The sequence below is a fragment of the Odocoileus virginianus genome, chromosome 15 (assembly GCF_023699985.2).
Source record: "Odocoileus virginianus isolate 20LAN1187 ecotype Illinois chromosome 15, Ovbor_1.2, whole genome shotgun sequence".
Taxonomy (NCBI): Eukaryota; Metazoa; Chordata; class Mammalia; order Artiodactyla; family Cervidae; genus Odocoileus; species Odocoileus virginianus.
In genome coordinates, this window is record NC_069688.1 from 7,589,581 (window position 1) to 7,608,276 (window position 18,696).

Here is an 18,696-nt window from a genome sequence, read left to right on the forward strand (position 1 = left end):
GAGGGGGTTGGGAGGGGGCGAATTCGGGCCGATCTGTCACCTTATAATTGTCTTCATCCACCTTTCTCACTTGCCGTCCAGCCTGCTGAGATGCTACCTTGATTAAATTAAGCTTTCTCCCCAGGCGGACCGCCCTGCTTCATCTGTGTTCCTACAGCGCTCTGTTCCTACCTCCTGATACAGCATTTTCCAAACTGCTCCAGGAATCACCTGTTTCCTGCCCACTCCCCATCCTCAGCCTCTGCCCACACTGTGAGCATTTTGAGAAGAGAGCTCTTGCCCTTTTCATCGTTATGTTCCCATTCCTCTCACAATCCCTGGCTACCGTAGGTGGTCAATAGGTTTTATATGAGAGAGAATGAATAATTGAAAGTTAGCTGAACAATATCATTAAACAGAATACTGCTGCAGGATTTCAAGTGATAAAATGTGAGTCCAAATGGACTTCTGATAATAATAACAACTCACGTTCATATAATGCTTAAATGGTTCCTAGGCAATTTCCTCCAAGTAGTATTTCATTTTTATTCTCACTGCTTGATGTGAGGCTGACAGAGCATGTAATATCATTTCCAACCTACAGCTCAGGAAGGTAAGGCTCAAAAAGTTTGAGGTTAGCGCGAGTTACACAACCCAGAAGCGCGGGGTCATAAACCGGAGGCCAGGTTTTCTCACTGCAAGCCCAGTGTCTATTATCACTGCGAATCACTTTTCTGTTGATTACCCGGGACACCAAGCACCTGAGTTTCAGTGACGTAGGCAAGGCTGAAGGCCTGGAACTCAGCTTTCAGAGAGGTGTTTCTGATTACTTTGAGGCAGTGTTCATAGATGTGGGCTTTAATGGAAGAGCTCTGGATTCAAGGTCATTAGCTTCTTGTCCTTAAGTTAGTTACATAAATCATTTGAGCCTGAATTTCCTTTTCTTTAAAGTAAGGACACTAACAGGATCAAGTTATTGTGCAGGTTAAAAGAGATGTAAGAAAAGTCAGGGGGATACAGAATGTACTCAATTAAGTGTTAGCTATAAATCACATGATTATTAGTTTTTCTGAGAGCTGGAATCCAATTTTGAGTCTGTTCAAAATAGTAATAATTCCATTTTATAGTGTACCCATTAGGAGCCAGGCACTTTATATGCCCCATTATAACAGCCTATTCACCGGTATACTTGACAAATAGGTTGTGATGCTGCAACACCCACATTCACCACTGAAGAAATTGATCCTTAGTTGTTCCTTGAACAAAAGGAAGCGAGTTCTGGAGCCCTGTTCTCTCTTCCTTGACTTCACTGGAGGTGATGGGAGCTGTGTGTGTGCTCGGTCATATCTGATTCTTTGTGACCCCATGGACTCTAGCCCTCCAGGCTCCTCTGTCCATGGAATTTTTCCAGGCAAGAATGCTGGAGTGGTTTGCCATTTCTGACTCCAGGGGATCTTCCCGACTCAGAGATCGAGCCCACGTCTCAGGCAAATTCTTTACCACTGCACCACCTGGGAAGTGCCAGGTGGCTTATCAGATAATCAGATTCTTATCAGGATAAATAGATCCTCTCTTACAGGAATTTACACTGGAAATTTTCCAAGAATTTATACAGGAAAGTTAAGGGCGAATCAGCAGGTGTTCACGGGGAAAAGGGCAGACATGAAACACAGGCAAGCAGAAGCCAAGCGCAGCTGCCATGATATTGTACCTCTGAGGGAAGTGCCATGAGCCCTTGCTCTGGGATGGACCACAGCCACCCAGACCCTAGAGAATTAGGAGGAATAGGGTGTCCGTGGATTCTGAAATGTCTTTTCAGTTCTGGTCTTATAGAGGCTCTGAGATCCATCATTGGCTTCATAGGAAAGCTGCCTTCCCCTTCCTTGTTTTTCTAAGCTTCTCTTTAAGGGACGTAAACTTCGCACATATTGTTGTGTGTGTGTGTGCATGTACTCAGTCTTGTCCGACTCTTTGCAACCCTATGGACTGTAGCCCACCAGGCTCCTCTGTCCATGGAATTCTCCAGGCAAGAATACTGGAGTGGATTGCCATTTCCTACTCCAGGGGATTTTCCTGATTCAGGGTTTGGACTCACATCTCCTGCACCAGCAAGCAGATTCTTTACCTCTGTGCTAACTTGGAAACCCTAGCACATGTTAGAGATTTTTAATTGAGAGACAAACATAGGTAGCCATTATTTCTTTTTATAGATAAGAGAAGGTCAGATTCACAGAGATCAATCATTGTCCCAAGGCCATAAAGCCAGCTAGAGACTCAGATGGGATTCAATCCAAGGTTTTTGTGGCATCACGTTTTATTCACCCATGCATTTTTCTTACATCAAAGCTTATCTCACACATATCTGAGATTATATCCTTTCTGATTAGTAAAAAAAAAAAAAAGAAATAATGAGTTCTACTATTTAAAAAGATTCACCAAGAAAAAAAAAAAAAGCAACCCATAAACAATATGTAATCCAGAGCTACTCAACAAAGGTTGGTTTTATAGTGGAATGAGAAGAGAATAGAACCTGACATATATTCATATAAATTCTTCCTTTTCAACATGTCATTGGTCACCAAGTGATCTAGCTTGTTTAATGAAAGACTTATGGTCTTGGTATTACTGGGGCTGAAGTGCTGGTCATTTCTCCCAAAGTTGCAAACCTTCAGGCTGTCCGAGAACTTGATAAAGGTAAGGCCTTTAGACGTCTTGCTCTGCTTGTGTGACACCACTCACCAGCACCGTGTCTCTCTGCAAGGCAGGACGCGCTTCTTTGGTGCTGGGTTGCTGAGGTTGTTAAATGGCTCCTCCAGACTGTCCATGCTCAAGTGGACGCTACAGTCACAGCCACATCCGTGGTTTGCAGTTTCCTCCATGGCAGTCTGGGCCCAGGGCCTTGTCTTTCTTCCTCCTGCTGTGTCCCCACTTGCTGTGGTCATGGACTTCTGTTGTATGGCTTAATTTCCTGGTTCTTCCTTGATTCAACTATACTACTCGGTTGCTTTCAGACAAGAGCCTGGAGATCACATTCTGTCCTCAAATGGCCATCAAAGGATGTGTTGACGTAAGCTTGGAGGGGTCGTGTTTGTCTCATTATAGGGAGCAGAAATTAACCACTGAATGTAACATTCACGGGGAATGACATTGGCATTATGTCTGGGTCTCAGAGACAGTAAGACTGCTCAGTCCGGTTGAGTGAACGAAGGGCCAGGAATCTACACTTAGGTTTTCTAATTTCAGTGAACAATGCCTTTTCATTATTTTAAAGAATCTCCTGCTATAGAGAAGTCCCTTGGAAGACCTCAGTGGTGACACTGTGTATGTCTGGAACAGAGAACAGATTTCTTTAGCTGGCAGGATTAGGGAAGGCTTTTCTAGTAGGCTGAAGGCTACCTGGTTGTAGATGGCAAAGGAAAGAGTTTTGACCTTTGGTCATTTTCCAGTTAGCTTAAAGCCCAGGACTCCCCAACCCATCACAGCAAAATGATATAAGCCTCAATCTCTGAACCCCTGGCAGCCGCTACCGTTCCCACTTATGCTCATAATTCACAAATCCCAATTTGGCAAAGGCAAATATATGACTATGTTCTGATTATGGTGGAATTAGTGTGGGAGGTGGCAAATGGCTCCTTTATTATTTTGATGACAGTCTTGAGGGGAAGCCAGGAAATCTATGACTTCATATACTTTGATCTGTGTGCAATTTTAGATGTCTTAATGTATCTCGAATATTTTGATCCAAATGACATTTTCATTTGGAGCCGTTTGTGTAGCGGGAGTAAGGAAGGAGGAGGACAAGCTAGTACCCTGCAAGATGCAGTCTTTTGTCAGCACAGTGGAAAATCAGGGCAGAGAGGAGCCCCATGTCCTTGGAGATTTGCTCCGTTTTCATTCTGGCTAACTGGGAGAGACTTGAAGCAAGTCCTTTCCAGCCTCAACATTTGATCTCCCACGCTAGGAATCTGATCCTTGCTTGTGTTATTGTTACATTGGAATCCTCTTCTATTTTATTTATTTATTTATTTTGGCTGTGTGGCATGTGGCTTAGTTCCTCAACCAGGGATTGAACCCATGCCCCCTACAGTGGAAGTGCAGAGTCTTAACCACAGGACTGCCAGGGAAGTCCCTCTCTGTTATCTTTTAGGTAAAGAGCTATAGGTATATTTGTTTGTACCCAAGTTTATTTCAGTTTTGAAAGAAAAGAAAGCCTGTGATTTGAATTATTTATGTCTTGAGGTGTACCCGAAGAGCTATATTCAACATTAAAAGTTTAAGCAAGTGAAGTTATATTTGTGTAGAAAGCATTCTGGCTGCCTTCCTCCCCATTTTAAGCCCTCTTTAGGCATCTTATTAATGTCTGAATTGCTATTTCCTGGGTTCTTCATTATATTGTGTGTGTGTGTCAGTTGTTCAGTCGTGTCTAACTCTTTGCGACCCCATGGACTGCAGCATGCCAAGCCTCTCATCACCAACTCCCGGGGTTTACTCAAACTCACATCCATTGAGTCGGTGATGCCATCCAACCATCTCATCCTCTGTTGTCCACTTCTCCTCCTGCCTTCAATCTTTCCCAGCATCAGGGTCTTTTCAAATGAGTCAGCTCTTCACGTCAGGTGGCCAAAGTATTGGGTTGGGAAGGGGACTAATAAGAATGTATAAATGAAAAAGTAACATTAATCTTTACAGCTTCCTGTCCTTGGCCAAGAAACTGTACTTACTCTGGGTCTTAAATCCTCCATCTGCAAAGCAGACACAATCATTCTTATGTTTATAAATTGCACCTGGATTTGGCAAAGACAGATGGAGAATATATTACTATATCAGAGTCTTATATCCTTAGGAAGGAACGCAGCTGGAAACTCCTAGGTATTTATGTTATTAATTTTATTCAAAAATTAAAAATGGATTAGGAAGGCCACAAAGGCATTTTATTGCTCTAAGCTGTTAGAATGTTCCAGTTGAATGGGCTCATCTAAGGTTTTCTTCAAAAGAGCAGGATTAAGCTTTTATTTTTGTCAGTCTGAATGGTTTCTTAGCCACGCACAATCCTTAAAACCACATTGCGATTCATTCCAACTCTCAAAACTTAGGCTGAACACATTTTAGCAGTGAGACACACTGGATTGACTTTTTGCTAAATATGATTTGAAACTGATTTATAAAGCATGCAGGAAATGGGAGTGGCTGCTAATTTGGTTGAGATTTGAGGCCTATGGCAGGAAAGCCAAGAATTTGTCTTCTTTAGCAAACAACCTCTTCTAAAAATAAGGAAATGGTGGGTGAAAGCTTTGCTTTCTCTTGTGGTGGTGGTTTAATTGCTAAGTCGTGTAGGACTCTTGGAACCCCTTGGACTGTAGCCCACCAGGCTGGTCTATGGGATTTTCCAGGCAAGAATATTGGAATGGGTTTCTATTTCCTTCTCCAGGAGATCTTCCTGACCCGGGGATCAAACCTGCATCTCATGCATTGGCAGGTAGATTCTTTACCACTGAGCCACCAGGGAAGCCTCGGCTTAGTCTAACCGTATATAAACACAACTTTAGATATATTTTGCCTGTTAATTTTCTTTGTGGTTTATGGCAATAAGTTGGCAAAGTGTTGGCTTAAGCAAAACTCCATGGAACCACTATTTGCACTCGCATGAATTGCTTTATTTCTCAGCTTCAGGTTCTGTCTTTATGAAATGGAGGCACTGGTAACACTTCCATTAGGTTTTCATGAAACTTTGAGGTTTCATGGCAGAAACTCTTAAGTGCCTAGCTAATATATATTTTCTTAGATGAGAAACTTGCTTATATGTTTGGAGCAGCAAGTACCCAGCCAAATACACCTTCACATACTAGTCCTCCCACATACTAGGGTTGGCAAAGAGGACCTAGGTAGAGTTCTACTGTGGGTCTCAGAAGTAGTTTTTTAAATTTTTTTTTGCCCTGTTGCACAGCATGTTTGATCTTAGTTCCCCAGACAAGGATTGAACCTGTACGCCCTGTGGTGGAAGCATGGAGTCTTAACTACTGGACCACCAGGGAAGTCCCTAGAGCAGTTTTTCATTTCCTGAAAAAAAGGGGGCAGAAAACACTACTGCATCTTTCCCCCCATTATTTTGCTTTGAGTGTAGAAGTGTTGCCTGGAGCTGTGGCAGCCGTTTTGCAAGCAAGAAAACAAAGCTAAAAATGGCAGAGCAGAGAGCACACTACAGGGTCCAAATGGCACCAGTAAAGAGTAGGAGTAAAAACAGAATGTTCTCACCTGTAAAAACAAGGGGAGATAAATCCTATTTGTGTAAGCCACTCTTTGTTGGCTTATATATCTACCTGAATGTATTCTTTACTGATAAAGATAGTTTAACAATCATAAATTGCATAGTATGAAGTTTGATGTATTGTGGAAACTCTTTCTGTTACTTCTACCTCCTTGTGCTGCCCAGTGAGTGCTTTGAGCAAGGTCAGATGAAATAATATTTCCTCTTTTAGTTAGCTTAACAAATGTTAAACATCAATGATGGGCTGAGTGTTTTGGTGCACCTTGGAAATAAAAGGCAATGGAGGTGTTCAGAATCTTAAAGTTGTTTTTGGTCAGTTGCTAAGTCATGTCTGACTCTTTGTGACCCCGTAGACTGCATCATGTCAGGCTCCTCTGTCCTCCACTATCTCCTGGATTTTGCTCAGATTCCTGCCAATTGAATTGGTGATGTTATCTAACCACGTCATCCTCTGCCTCCCTTTTCTCCTTTTGTCTTCAGTCTTTCTCAGCATCATGGTCTTTTCCAATGAGCTGAGTTTAGAAAAGGCAGAGGAACCTGAGATCAAATTGTCAACATCTGCTGGATCATAGAAAAAGCAAGGGAATTCCAAAAAAAACTACTTCTGTTTCATTGACTACACTAAAGTCTTTGACTGTGTGAATCACCACAAGCTGGAAAATTCTTTTTTTTTTTTTTGTTAGTCTTGTTTATCTCACAAGACCTACAAAAATTATGGGAGAAGTGCTCTTTAGCCCTCTGCAAGGGCGGGAGGCAGGGGAGAATGACCCTAACTCTTGGAAAATTCTTAAAGAGATGGGAACACCAGACCACCTTACCCATAACCTGAGAAACCTGTGTGTGGGTCAAGAAGCAACAGTTAGGACCATACATGGAACAGTGGACTGGTTCCAAACTGGGAAAGGAGTACATCAAGGCTGTATATTGTCACCCTGCTTATGTACCTTAAATGCAGAGTACATCATGTGAAATAACAGGCTAGATGAATCACAAACTGGAATCAAGATTGCCAGAATCTTAAAGGAAGAGAGTCAATGACAATTCATCAAGGCAATGAGTACTATTGTGGAAAATGTATATGATGCTTCAGGAGAAGGGGATTGAAAAATAATTGTCAACAAATGCATGATAAACACAAAAGGGAAAGAGATGTCTTCCATCTTGGGAGCATGAGACCACTGGAAAGTCTAGCTAGAGAGGTTGCTATAGCCGCCTATGTCATGACATGAGTAGTATGAGAATTTGGACCTAGGTCCCTAAAAATATGCAATAGCAATGGCTAACATTTATGGATCATTTCCTTGCTGTCTGGCACTCAAGTATTATATGATCTCATTTAATATTTGCCAGAAGTCTCTAAGCTAAGAGCTATTATTACTTCTCATCTTATAGATGAAGTATCTGGACTCAGTGAAATTAAGTGGCTTCTCCAAAGCCACAACAGTGGTATAAAGAGTGGAGCTAGGATTGCAATGATGTAGATCTTACTCTATACTCTGTATGTGGTATCAGTGAAGCCTGTCCCATTAGATAGCTTGGCAGTATCTGTGGTACTGACTGCTTCGTGCCAAGACCTACTAAGGATCTAAGTTTTGGTACTATGGTTCTCGGGGAGGGGCTGCTTTCTAATCTGGTGCCTGCGACCCCTCCCTACACAAGATATTTTAAGGGCAGGCTAATAATTTAGTTTTATGTCAATTTGTCCTATTCTGTCCTGTTTGTTTTTATGTCTCCAAGATATGAGGCATCTCAATGAGAACAGGAATCCTAGGGGTGCTAGGGTTGGGGGTGAATTCAGATGGGAACGAGAAGGCTTCCAGAGTCTTATTGCTGTGGTAGTTCTGGGGACCGTTCGAATCAGTGAAAACTTCAGGAAGGAGATGGCATTTGAGCTTCATTTAATTGGACTGGTTCATATGAATATTGCTTTGGGCTAGATACCAAATCTAGCATGATGATTTAAGGTCTGGCTTTGAAAAGCTATTTCAAGTGGCATGGATTCACGTGGGAAAGCCAGTTGAGTCTGAAGAATGAATCATACCGGAAATCCTTTGTAAAATGGAGTTGTGAAAAGGGAGCTTCAGATAGTATTCTTGGATTACAATCAAATATTTCCAGTGTTTTCATCCACAGCTCTTTGTACAATGAGTTCAATTTCATATGCATGCATGGCACTTTGCTGTTGGCAAAACACAACTTGTGTGGTATTTATTTGATCTTATCAGGAAGTACACTGTTTAGATAGGGATATTATGTCTACGATATTGTTAAGGAAACTGAGGCTCAAAAAGGTAAAATGACTTACCCGTGGTGACCCAACTGAGGGCTGTGAGGAAAAGATACATTCCAGGCCTCTTTCCTGGCTTCTGGTAGTTCTCTGTATGGTGCCATCCATGTGTGTGTGTGTCTTCTCCAAAGTTCCCCTCTGTATAAGGACACCAGTCACACTGAATCAGAACCCACCTGAAAGGGAAAGTCACTCACTCATGTCTGACTCTTTTCAACACAATGGACTATACAGTCCATGGAATCCTCTAGGTCAGAATACTGAGGGGAGTAGCCATTTCCTTCTCCAGGGGAATCTTCCCAACCAAGGGATGGAACCCAGGTCTCTCTCATTGTAGGCAAATTCTTTACTAGCTGAGTCACAAAGGAATCCCAAGAATACTGGAGTGGGTAGCCTATCCCCTCTCCAGCAGAAATCTGCTGGAGTCCACCTGAAGGATCTCATTTTACTTGATTAACTCTGCAGAGATCACCTCCCTCTGCAAATGGGATCACATTTGGAAATACTGGGGAAGGGGGTTAGGGTTTCAACATAAGAATTTTTAGGATTCGCATTTAGCCTATGATGGGTAATTGAATAATATGATGGAATTTCTGCTAATCTTGACATGAGTGGGGAGTAAATGATTAATTTGAAGATTTCAGCTAAAGTGTCATTTTTATAATAAGCATTCCATGACTCCCTCCATTCTAAATATTGGGTTAACCATCCCCCCCCCATTCCCTGTGGTATCATACTTCCTGCAGTCTCATCATTACCTGTCACATAGCACTAGAGTCCCTTGACCCATCTAGCCCCCTTGTCAGACCATAAGCTCTGGGAGGGCAGGAATTCCAGCTATTTATTGGATTGGTCAAAAAGTTCGTTGGGGTTTTTCTGTGAGTGGTATGAAATTTTTGGTCCAATACCATCCTGAGTGGAGTACTTCTCAATAAATCCACGTCAAGTGCATGAGATAATGTTTATGCCTCTCTGATAGACCTTGTTGGTACCTGTCCCTCATTGCCTCAGCACTTAACATTTCCAATGGCCAGATCTTGCTATACCCTCCCTGAAGGCTTGCTCTGGTCACCTGAGCAGGGTGACCTGGAAGTTTCAGAGCATAGCACCCTCTGGGTGTAGCCCTCCGCCAAAGGCTGATAGGACTGAATGGATAAACACCTTAGGGGGGATCTAAGTCTGAGGTGTCTGTACATTGTCTCCCAAGGTGACCCAGGGGGATTCAGTTCCGGTGGCCGTTCACTTGACAATGCACTTTGACTAGCTTCCTTTTTTCTTTGTCTGCTGTTTCCCTCTACCTGATGCAAAATGCTGCCAAGATGTGTCAATGTAAGCCTCTGGGGTGACTCCAAGAGGATTAAGGGCAGTGCTCCTCCCCAGTTATTTCCACTGGTTCAACACAAGTAGTTTGCTTATTTGTCTGTCTGAAGTATAAATTGAGTATTGGGTTTCTGCATAGAATTGAATTAGACAAGATATCCTGTGGGTTCGATCCCTGGATTGGAAAGATCCCCTGGAGAAGGTACCTTTCTTTAAGGAAGCCACCGTCCTTTTACTCACAGAATCACAGGTGAATTCTGTGTCTGTTCTCATCCTCCGTTACTGGGTGGAAAGCCCAACACTGAGCAACAAGTGTATTTCATCACCCTTGCAGTTAACAGTTCAAGATGAGCATGTGACCCAAGTCAGTTCAATTAGAGACAGTCTTAAATGCTTTACAGGAATCATACTCTACATGAGCTATGAGTATGAAGGCCTAAAGTCATTGGGAGCTCCCAAGGAAAATATTCCAGAGAAGGGATCCAAGACTGATGAAGACGGAGCCCAGAAATGCAGCAAGTGAGATAGTCTGGTGACGCTAGCATCTGGATCCAGCTGTACCTGAAGACATTCTAACTCTCCAATTTTATTACATGAGCCAAAAAACTCCTTTTTGCTTCCCTTAATTCATTTTTAGTTATGTTTCTCTTACCTTTGCCCCCAAAGAGACCTAACTGGTATATTATGCATCCTCTCAAAGGGAGAACTCTTGAGTATTTGGTTAAGGAGCTTGAGCTTTGAGAAAATAGTATTCAGTGATTCCTTGTTTATACCTCAAGTGCTCAAGTGCCAAGTTCATTGCCTGCCACTTTGTAGGCCCTAATTAGGTATTTGGTATTTAAAAGCCTGAATCTCTTGTTTTTTAAAACTCAAGTCCACCCTGTTTTTTCATGATTAGTGAGTATTCTAGTTTCTAATTTTCTTTTTTGTCTAGAACCTTATGTTGTCGGGTTAAAAATATTTAAAAACCACTTGAGATGTCCAACATGGCCTCAGGTTAAACATGTCCAGTACCTTGATCACAGCTAACATCATGAGATGGACCACTTTCCCATCTGTAGCTGGGAATCATCAGTTACAAGTCTCCCAATTTGCTTCTTTAAAAAAAAAAAGAAAAATTATTTTATTTATTTTTTTGGCCCCACCATGTGCCACATGGGATCTTAGTATCCTGAACAGGGATCGAACCCTCAACCCCTGCAGTGGAAGCATGGAATCTTAACCATTGGACCTCCAGGGAAGTCCTCCTAATTTGCTTCTGCCTGAAGATTGCTTTAACTTTCCTGCAAACCTTATGGAACAGACAGGGATTATTTTTGGCTCAGACCCATCGTGTCAAGTTCACTGCCATTTCCAATTCACAGGCTGGCACACGTGGGGCAGTTCCTGAAGCCTCCTGGCCAGTGAGCAGCTATTCTTGGATGTTTGTGCTTGACATTCAGGAGGCCTTCCTGGCTGACTCACTCCCCAGCCGGGCCCCTGTTGTGCTGGGCCAATGTGGCTCCACAGCTTGTTTTTATGCCCCTAATCAAAGAGCAACACCCCCAAATCTTGCAGTCAGTCATGCAGACTGGACTGGGAAGCAATTGCAGACTGTTAAATTTAACCACAGCCACTTTAGGAAATGAGATGCTGGGGGAATTTTGAGAATGGAAATGGGGTAATCTTTGTTTTTCTCTTTTATTTTTCTTCTGATGTTTGACTTGACTGAGTTAAATCCTAGTTGTACTGTTCCTTATTAGCTGTATGATCTTGGGAAAGTTATTTAATGCTTTTCTACTCTGAGCCCTAGGTCTTGCCCCCTCCCATGAAATGGTAATAATAAATTCCAATTGGGAGAGCTGTTTTAGGGATTAGAAAGGTTTTTAAAGGGTCTGATATAGTGCCTGGCATCTTGTTGATAACCAGGCATTCTTGCTTCTCATTAAATTTTTAGTATCTAGCAACATAGAACCTACCACCTATTAGGTTCTCATTAAGTGCTAAGTAAATGAATAAAAGAAAGAATGAACAAATAAATGTTGGCATCATAGTCCTTGCTCTTTCTCTTCTGTCTTACTTTAACCCTTTAAGTGGGCTCAAAGTGAAAAGTGAAAAGTGAAAGTCGCTCAGTCGTGTCAGTGTTTTGAGACCCCATGGACTATACAGTTCATGGAATTCTCCAGGCCAGAATACTGGAGTGGGTAGCCTTTCCCTTCTCCAGGGGAGTCTTCCAACCCAGGGATTGAACCCAGGTCTCCTGCATCACAGGTGGATTCCTTACCAGTTAAGCCACCAGGGAAGCCCAAGAATACTGGAGTGGGCAGCCTATCCCTCCTCCAGTGGATCTTCTTGACCCAAGAATCAACCTAGGGTCTCCTTCGTTGCAGGCAGATTCTTTACCAGCTGAGCTACCAGAAAAGACTAAATGTATCTAGAGGCCACTGGGCATTTCCCACTGCTCTGAGAACCACAATTTTTGCATATGCCACCCTGGCATGCCCTGACCTCCTAAGGCTTGATTCTGATGGTCTGCCTCTCTCACTCCCCTTTGTCTAAGAGTTGTCATTGACATCTTGGGAGAGCCCTGGGGGCTCAACTCTCACTCTCCTTCAGGTGAGGAGGAGGCACTTCCTCTGGACCGTATGCACTAGAGCCTTCAGTTCAGGGTCTTCTTCTGGGTGTCCATGCTTTTTATAATGAGGCTCCACCTTCTTTTTCTTTTTTTTATTTAAAGATTTATTTATTTATTTTTGGTTGCTTTCTCTGGTCGCAGTGAGTGGCAGCTACTCTTTGTTGCAGTGCATGGGCTTCTCATTGCAGTGGCTTCTCCTGTTGTAGGGCTTGGGCTCTATGTGCAGAGGCTTCAGTAGTTGCAACATGTGGGCTGAGTAGTTGTGGTTTCTGGGCTCTGGAGCTCTGGTTCAGTAGCTGTGGCATGTGCTTAGTTGGTCTGCTGCACGTGGGATCTTCCCAGAACAAGGATTGAACTGGTGTCCCTTGCATTGCAAGGTGGATTCTTAACCACTGGACCACCAGGGAAGCCCAAGTTTCCATTTTCTTGCTCAGCTCTCCTTCACAATATTGTTTTGGTTCCAGGCTTCTCTCATAGCTCAGTTGGTAAAAAATCTGCCTGCAATGCAGGAAACCTGGGTTCTATTCCTGGGTCAGGAAAATCCCCTGGAAAGGGAAATGGCAACCCACTCAAGTATTCTTGCCTGGAGAATCCCAGGGACAGAAGACTCTGGCAGGAGCAAGTCCATGGGGTAGCAAGAGTTGGACACAGCTTAGCAACTAAACCACCACCACCACCAAACATTCAGCTCCAATCACTGTTCATTATATATGCATTTCTGGGTACAGATGGAACTGCATATAAGTGTTTGTTGTTATTATAACATTTTTATTAGGAATCATACCAACTTTCTCTCATAGTCTGTCTTTATGTTCCTTCAGATTACATTTTGTTATTTCCTAAAGGTACAGATCAAAGCCCATTCCGATCATTAATAAAACTGTTACAGTCACAACACAACAATGACAAGAATGATCATAGTTGACTTGTAATGGAGCCCTGACGGTGGGCCAGGCAAGGTGTGAAATGCTTTACATGCACTTGCTCACTTGATTGTCATTTCATCTCAGTTATGCACTCGCCTCCCCACTAAACATGTCAGTAAACAGAGGTGTAGAGAGGTTGAGAAAAGCCACACCTTGTTAGGTGCAGAGCTGGTATGTGAACCCACAAATTCTGACTCCAGAGCCTTAAAACTTGACTTTTTAGACCTCAGATACCTCATCTCTGAGATAAAAATCTTCCTGTTAAGTGTAGGGAAGAGATTAAATAAGATCATACCTATAAAGCACTTAGGAAAGCATCTGGCACATTGAAACAGTCAACAGGTAATAGTGAAGGTGATGATGGTGATGAAGGTGATGGTGATAATGATGGTGGTGATGGTGGTGATGTTGGTGATAGTGATGATGGAGATGATGATGGTGGTAATGATGATGATGATGAAAATGGTGATGATGATGATGGTGATGGTAATGATCATGAAAAAGGTGATGGTGGTGATGATGGTAATGATGATGGTGGTGGTGATGATGATGATGATATGTGATGATGTGGTGATGATGGTGATGGTGATGATGATGATGATGATGATGATATGGTGATGGTGATGTGATGATGATGGTAATAATGATGGCACGATGATGATGATGATGATGATGATGAATAAAGTCTCACACATTCCCTCTTTGGATTACTTATTAGCCTCTCAGTCTAAAAGACCTGTGCACTTTATTAGGTTGTTGCTTAATTTTCTCTGTGTTTATACTTCATCTCTCTGATAGAGTCATAAATTCCTTCACAGCAAAGAACACAGCTCAGGTGTTAAGTTCTATTCCTCCTGGGCCTCAGTTTTGCTTTCAGGAACAGCAGAGTTGATGTTTCCAAAGATTCTGGGAATGACTTTCTCTGATTCCATATATGTTTTAAATTCTGGCCTCCTTTACGGCCCATAAAGGGCCATAGTTTTTAACCAGCCCAGTCATTAACAAAACTCAGTTGCAATCCCAACACAACCATGATATGCCACCTTGCATGCCGTGATCGTTCAGGAACTGCAGTTATTGACACCAAGAGGTGAGACCTCAGGTCCAGAGGCTCTTTAGTTCTGACTTGGGTTAAGGAGGAGGAAAAGTTGCGATTGAGTTTACGATGAACCACCTTTGACGTCTAGAGATCTCAGTGGAAACTGGGACATTTACAGGCAGTGGGAATGGGTAAGTTTCGACAGACTGGGAAATGGCTTCACCAAAGGGATTGCTTGGCTTTCACCCTCCTCTTTTTCAATCAGTTCTGCAGATGTATCCACCTCTAGGTTTTACTGGTCCTGTTGACTGGCTTTTACTGAGAGGGAAGGAAAGAGATGAGAGAAGGAAAGTGAGTTAAATTTAGCAAATTAGCAGGCAGAGATTGCAGGCAGTATCCACTCACTTAGCCTCCCTGGGGGACAGAAATAAAGTTTTCCTTAAAAAAATAGGGTAAGGGAAGAAGGAGAAGTAATGTGTTGTGATGAATACACCAGCTTCCTCTATTCACTCCCTCTCTTAATTGATACCCGCAGGTAGCTTCAATAAGAATTTATTGAGTACCAGCTATAAATCAAGTCCCATATTAGATTCTGGATGCATAAATGAACAGCAAACAGCCCCTGCTTACACCAGTCATCATTTGGCAGAGTCAATATAGACAGAAGCCATCAGCAGACCACATTGCGATGTGTCATAGGATGGAGTTGTGTGCAAGGCGTGTTGGCATCAACAAATACACAGATCCACCCTGGGCGGGGGTGATGAGGGGTGAGGGGAGGGACTCACAAGGGAGGGAACGTTTGGAATGGTTCTGTTTTAAAATAATTTTATTTATTTTTGGTTGTGCTGGGTCTTTGTTGCTTCGTGAGCTGTTCTCTGGTTGCAGCTAGCTACTCTCTGGTTGTGGTTTGCAGGCTTCTCATGGCGGTGCCTTCTCCTGTTGTGTCTCGGGCACGTGGGCCTCAGTGGCTCTGCACATGGGCTGAGCCATTTTGGCTCACAGGCTCCACAGCGTGGGCTCAGTATTGTGGCACACAGGCTTAGTTGCTCTGAGGCATGTGGGATCTTTCCAGATCAGGGATCAAAATCATGTCTCCTCCATTGGCAGGTGGGATCTTTACCACTGAGCCACCAGCGAAGCCCTGGATTGGTTCTTGAAGGATAGGGGAGGGGGTTTCAGTATGGGAAGTAGTGTGTGAAACCTTACTAGCAGAGGGAACAGCATATGCCAAAGCCCAGAGATGGGAAGGACCACAGTATTTTAATTGAAGGTAGTCAACTAGCTGGGGTTGGGAGCTTTCTACTCCTCTGTGAAGAAAATGTGTTATTGGAATAAAGGTTTTCTTGCACCTCTTTGTCTGCTCATTTGCTTCTCTTTGTCTTCCTCTTCCTGTTCCTAGATCACCTGGCATCTGATTGTCATCACTGTTGGTTACAGCTCTGTGAGGTCAGGGAATGCAGCAGCCCTGCTCTTGTTTGTATTCTGCATCCAGTTCATGCTGCAGAACACCTCAATAAATGCTCCTTGAATGGAGTCAGAGAGAGAATGAGACCTCCCAAAATGAGGTCACAAAGGGAAAAAAAATACAATAGAGAAATAACATCCAATAGCCAAGAGATTCTTTGCTAAGAAACAAAGGCTTTTAGGTCATTAAAATCTCTCTGTACACCCAGGTCTGTCCTTCTAAAGACCTTAAGTGTTTCTGGTCTCGACCCCAAATTACACTCCTCTTCTTTTTTTTTTTTTTTTTTTAAGGAAGTTACTGCATCTTATTTCTTGATGTTATAGATTTAAGAACATATTGGTAGCAACATGTAACTTCTCACATGGATTAGACATCAAGAGACCAGTTTATGTATATAAACTTAAACACTGAAAATGAATACATTCACTATTATGGAACTTACAACAAATACAAACTTGTTAACAACTTTCCAGAAGGCACAAAAGACAGTATTAATAAAGAGTTGTCTTTTGCATCATTTTCAAAAATTCTTGCTTGTTTATTTCTCCATCCCCATCATAATCAGCCTCATCAAGCATTTCCTGAAGTTCATCATCTGTTAAATTTTCCCCTAGTTCCTTAGCAACCCTCTTGATATTGTTCAGTGATATACTTCCTGTATCATCATCATCAAATAATTTGAAAGCCTTCAGTATTTCTTCTTTTTCATCCTTTTCACTCATTTTTACACTCATTACGGCAAAAAATTCTTCAAAACTAATGGTGCCAATTCCTTCTTTGTCAGTTTCAGCTATCATCTTTTTAATTTCTTCTTTCTTTGGCTCAAATCCTAAGGCCCGCATTGCAATCATGTCTCCAACCGGCGCCCCCGGCCGGGACCTCCCAGCTTTACCCGCCAGCCAATTTGCCCAACAGTCTACACTCCTCTTCTTAAGGATCAGGGAAGGTGTCCTGGGAACTCCACTGAGGTTAGGTTTTTAGATTCCTGAAAAACTAACTAACTTTTAGATTTCTGAAAAACTAACTCTTAATGTGGAATTAATTTGAACTAATGACAACTGCTTAGTCCAAAATAAGCAAGAGCATTCTTGGAAATTTCTTGGCAGTTCAGTGGTTAGAACTTCCACTGCCAAGGGCATAGGTCCGATCCCTGATCAGAGGACTAAGGTCCCACAAAATGTGTGGCCAAAAAAATAAAAATATCTGATTATAAAAAAAAAAAAAAAAAACAAAAGCAATAAGAAAAAGAATAAGAGCATTCAAAGAGTTGGCAAGTGGAATTTCAGAGATTGTTCAAGGTCACGGTGGAGCATATTTTGCCATGCAGGGTCATTGGAAAACTCAGAGGCAGCCATCTAGGCAACCACACTGTTGAGCTTGTCCTTTGAGGAAACAAGTCCATTGCAAGTTGAATGGATTTTAAGCTCAAACCGCTTCCTTCAATTTTACTTTGTGTCAGATAAGTTATAATTATTGATAACGATGTGTCCAAATATTTGTTCAAAGAGCAATTTAAAGTCTCTGATTTATATTTATGAGTTATTACATAGCCACACAGCTCCTGTGTACTTTTTCCCCCTTAACCTAATGATTATTGGAAGTTTTAATGCAGGTTTAAGAGTTATGTTTCAGTTTTGCCTGATATGCTATCTCTTCTCCAGAAATAACAGTTATCCTCTGTTGGACTTGGTGAGGGTGACAGAAGAGAGAGGTTTGGAGTTTCTGATTTTGCTTTTTTTTTTTTTTCTAACTAATGTAGCTGTATCATCTGAGGCAAATTTCCTAACACACGTGCTCTAGCCAGTTTACAGGGGACTGAGTTATTCACCTCCTAGACCCTCAGGGAGCTGGATACAATGTGTCTGGGCAACTGGACTCTCTAAGGCAGTTGACTCTGGGTGTGTCATTTCAAACTTGACTCGAGTGCCCTGCAGATATTATAATTGTAAGTGTGCCGTGGCATAAGTATCACTGACTCTGTGGACATGAGTTTGAGCAAATTCCGGGAGACAGTGAAGGAGAGGGAAGTCTGGCGTGCTGCGGTCCATGGGGTCGCAGAGAATCAGACACGGCTTGGCAACTGAACAGCAACAACAATGGGATGAGTAAGCTGAGAAACACTGCTAAGGAACTAATCTATCTTCTCTTCAGACGAAATCTAATTGATGACCTGATGGTGAAATACGGGCAAGATATTGGACAAACTGAAAGACAATAGGTGATGGTATCAAAAGCCAAATTTTGCCAAGAATTAATATAATCTGATCAGAATTTGAAAGCACTAGGGGGAATTCCCTTGCAGTCCAGCGGTTAGGACTCCAGCATGCAAACTAATTAATAGCAAATAATGTTTAAGTCTGTCTTTACAAATAATTACTCCAAAGGCTCCAGCCCTCCAGCCCTTGGAGGCAGACAGTTAACCCATTTCTCTTTTCCGGTCTTGAGGAATGTGTTTTCCAACCTCGGGTGAATGGATGAACCTCCACTCGCTAGACGGAAGCTAGTGTCCGATCTACTGAGGACTGATCCAGTAAGCTTATATACAGTGGGGAGAGAATTCCCCCAGAGAAAAACAGAGTGCTGTTACAAAACAGACAAACTAATAAACAAGGAACAAAAAAACAAGCTAACAAAAAACCCTAGAGGGAAAAATAACATGCCCACCATACACTTTCTATTTCACTGCAAACTATTGTCTCTCAGTTTTGATTTGGCCACTACCCTCTAGACTGATGTTGTGTGTGTTGCCCTGACGCTGGTTCCCTGTCTTTCCTTGGCTGCCATTTCTTTAGCCTTTG

At 42.4% G+C, this 18,696-nt stretch overlaps 1 pseudogene; it reads right to left on the bottom strand.

The window, feature by feature from the left end:
• Nucleotides 1-16,389: 16,389 nt before the first annotated feature.
• On the bottom strand, nt 16,390-16,749 carry LOC139038516 (centrin-4 pseudogene; annotated as a pseudogene).
• Nucleotides 16,750-18,696: the final 1,947 nt, after the last annotated feature.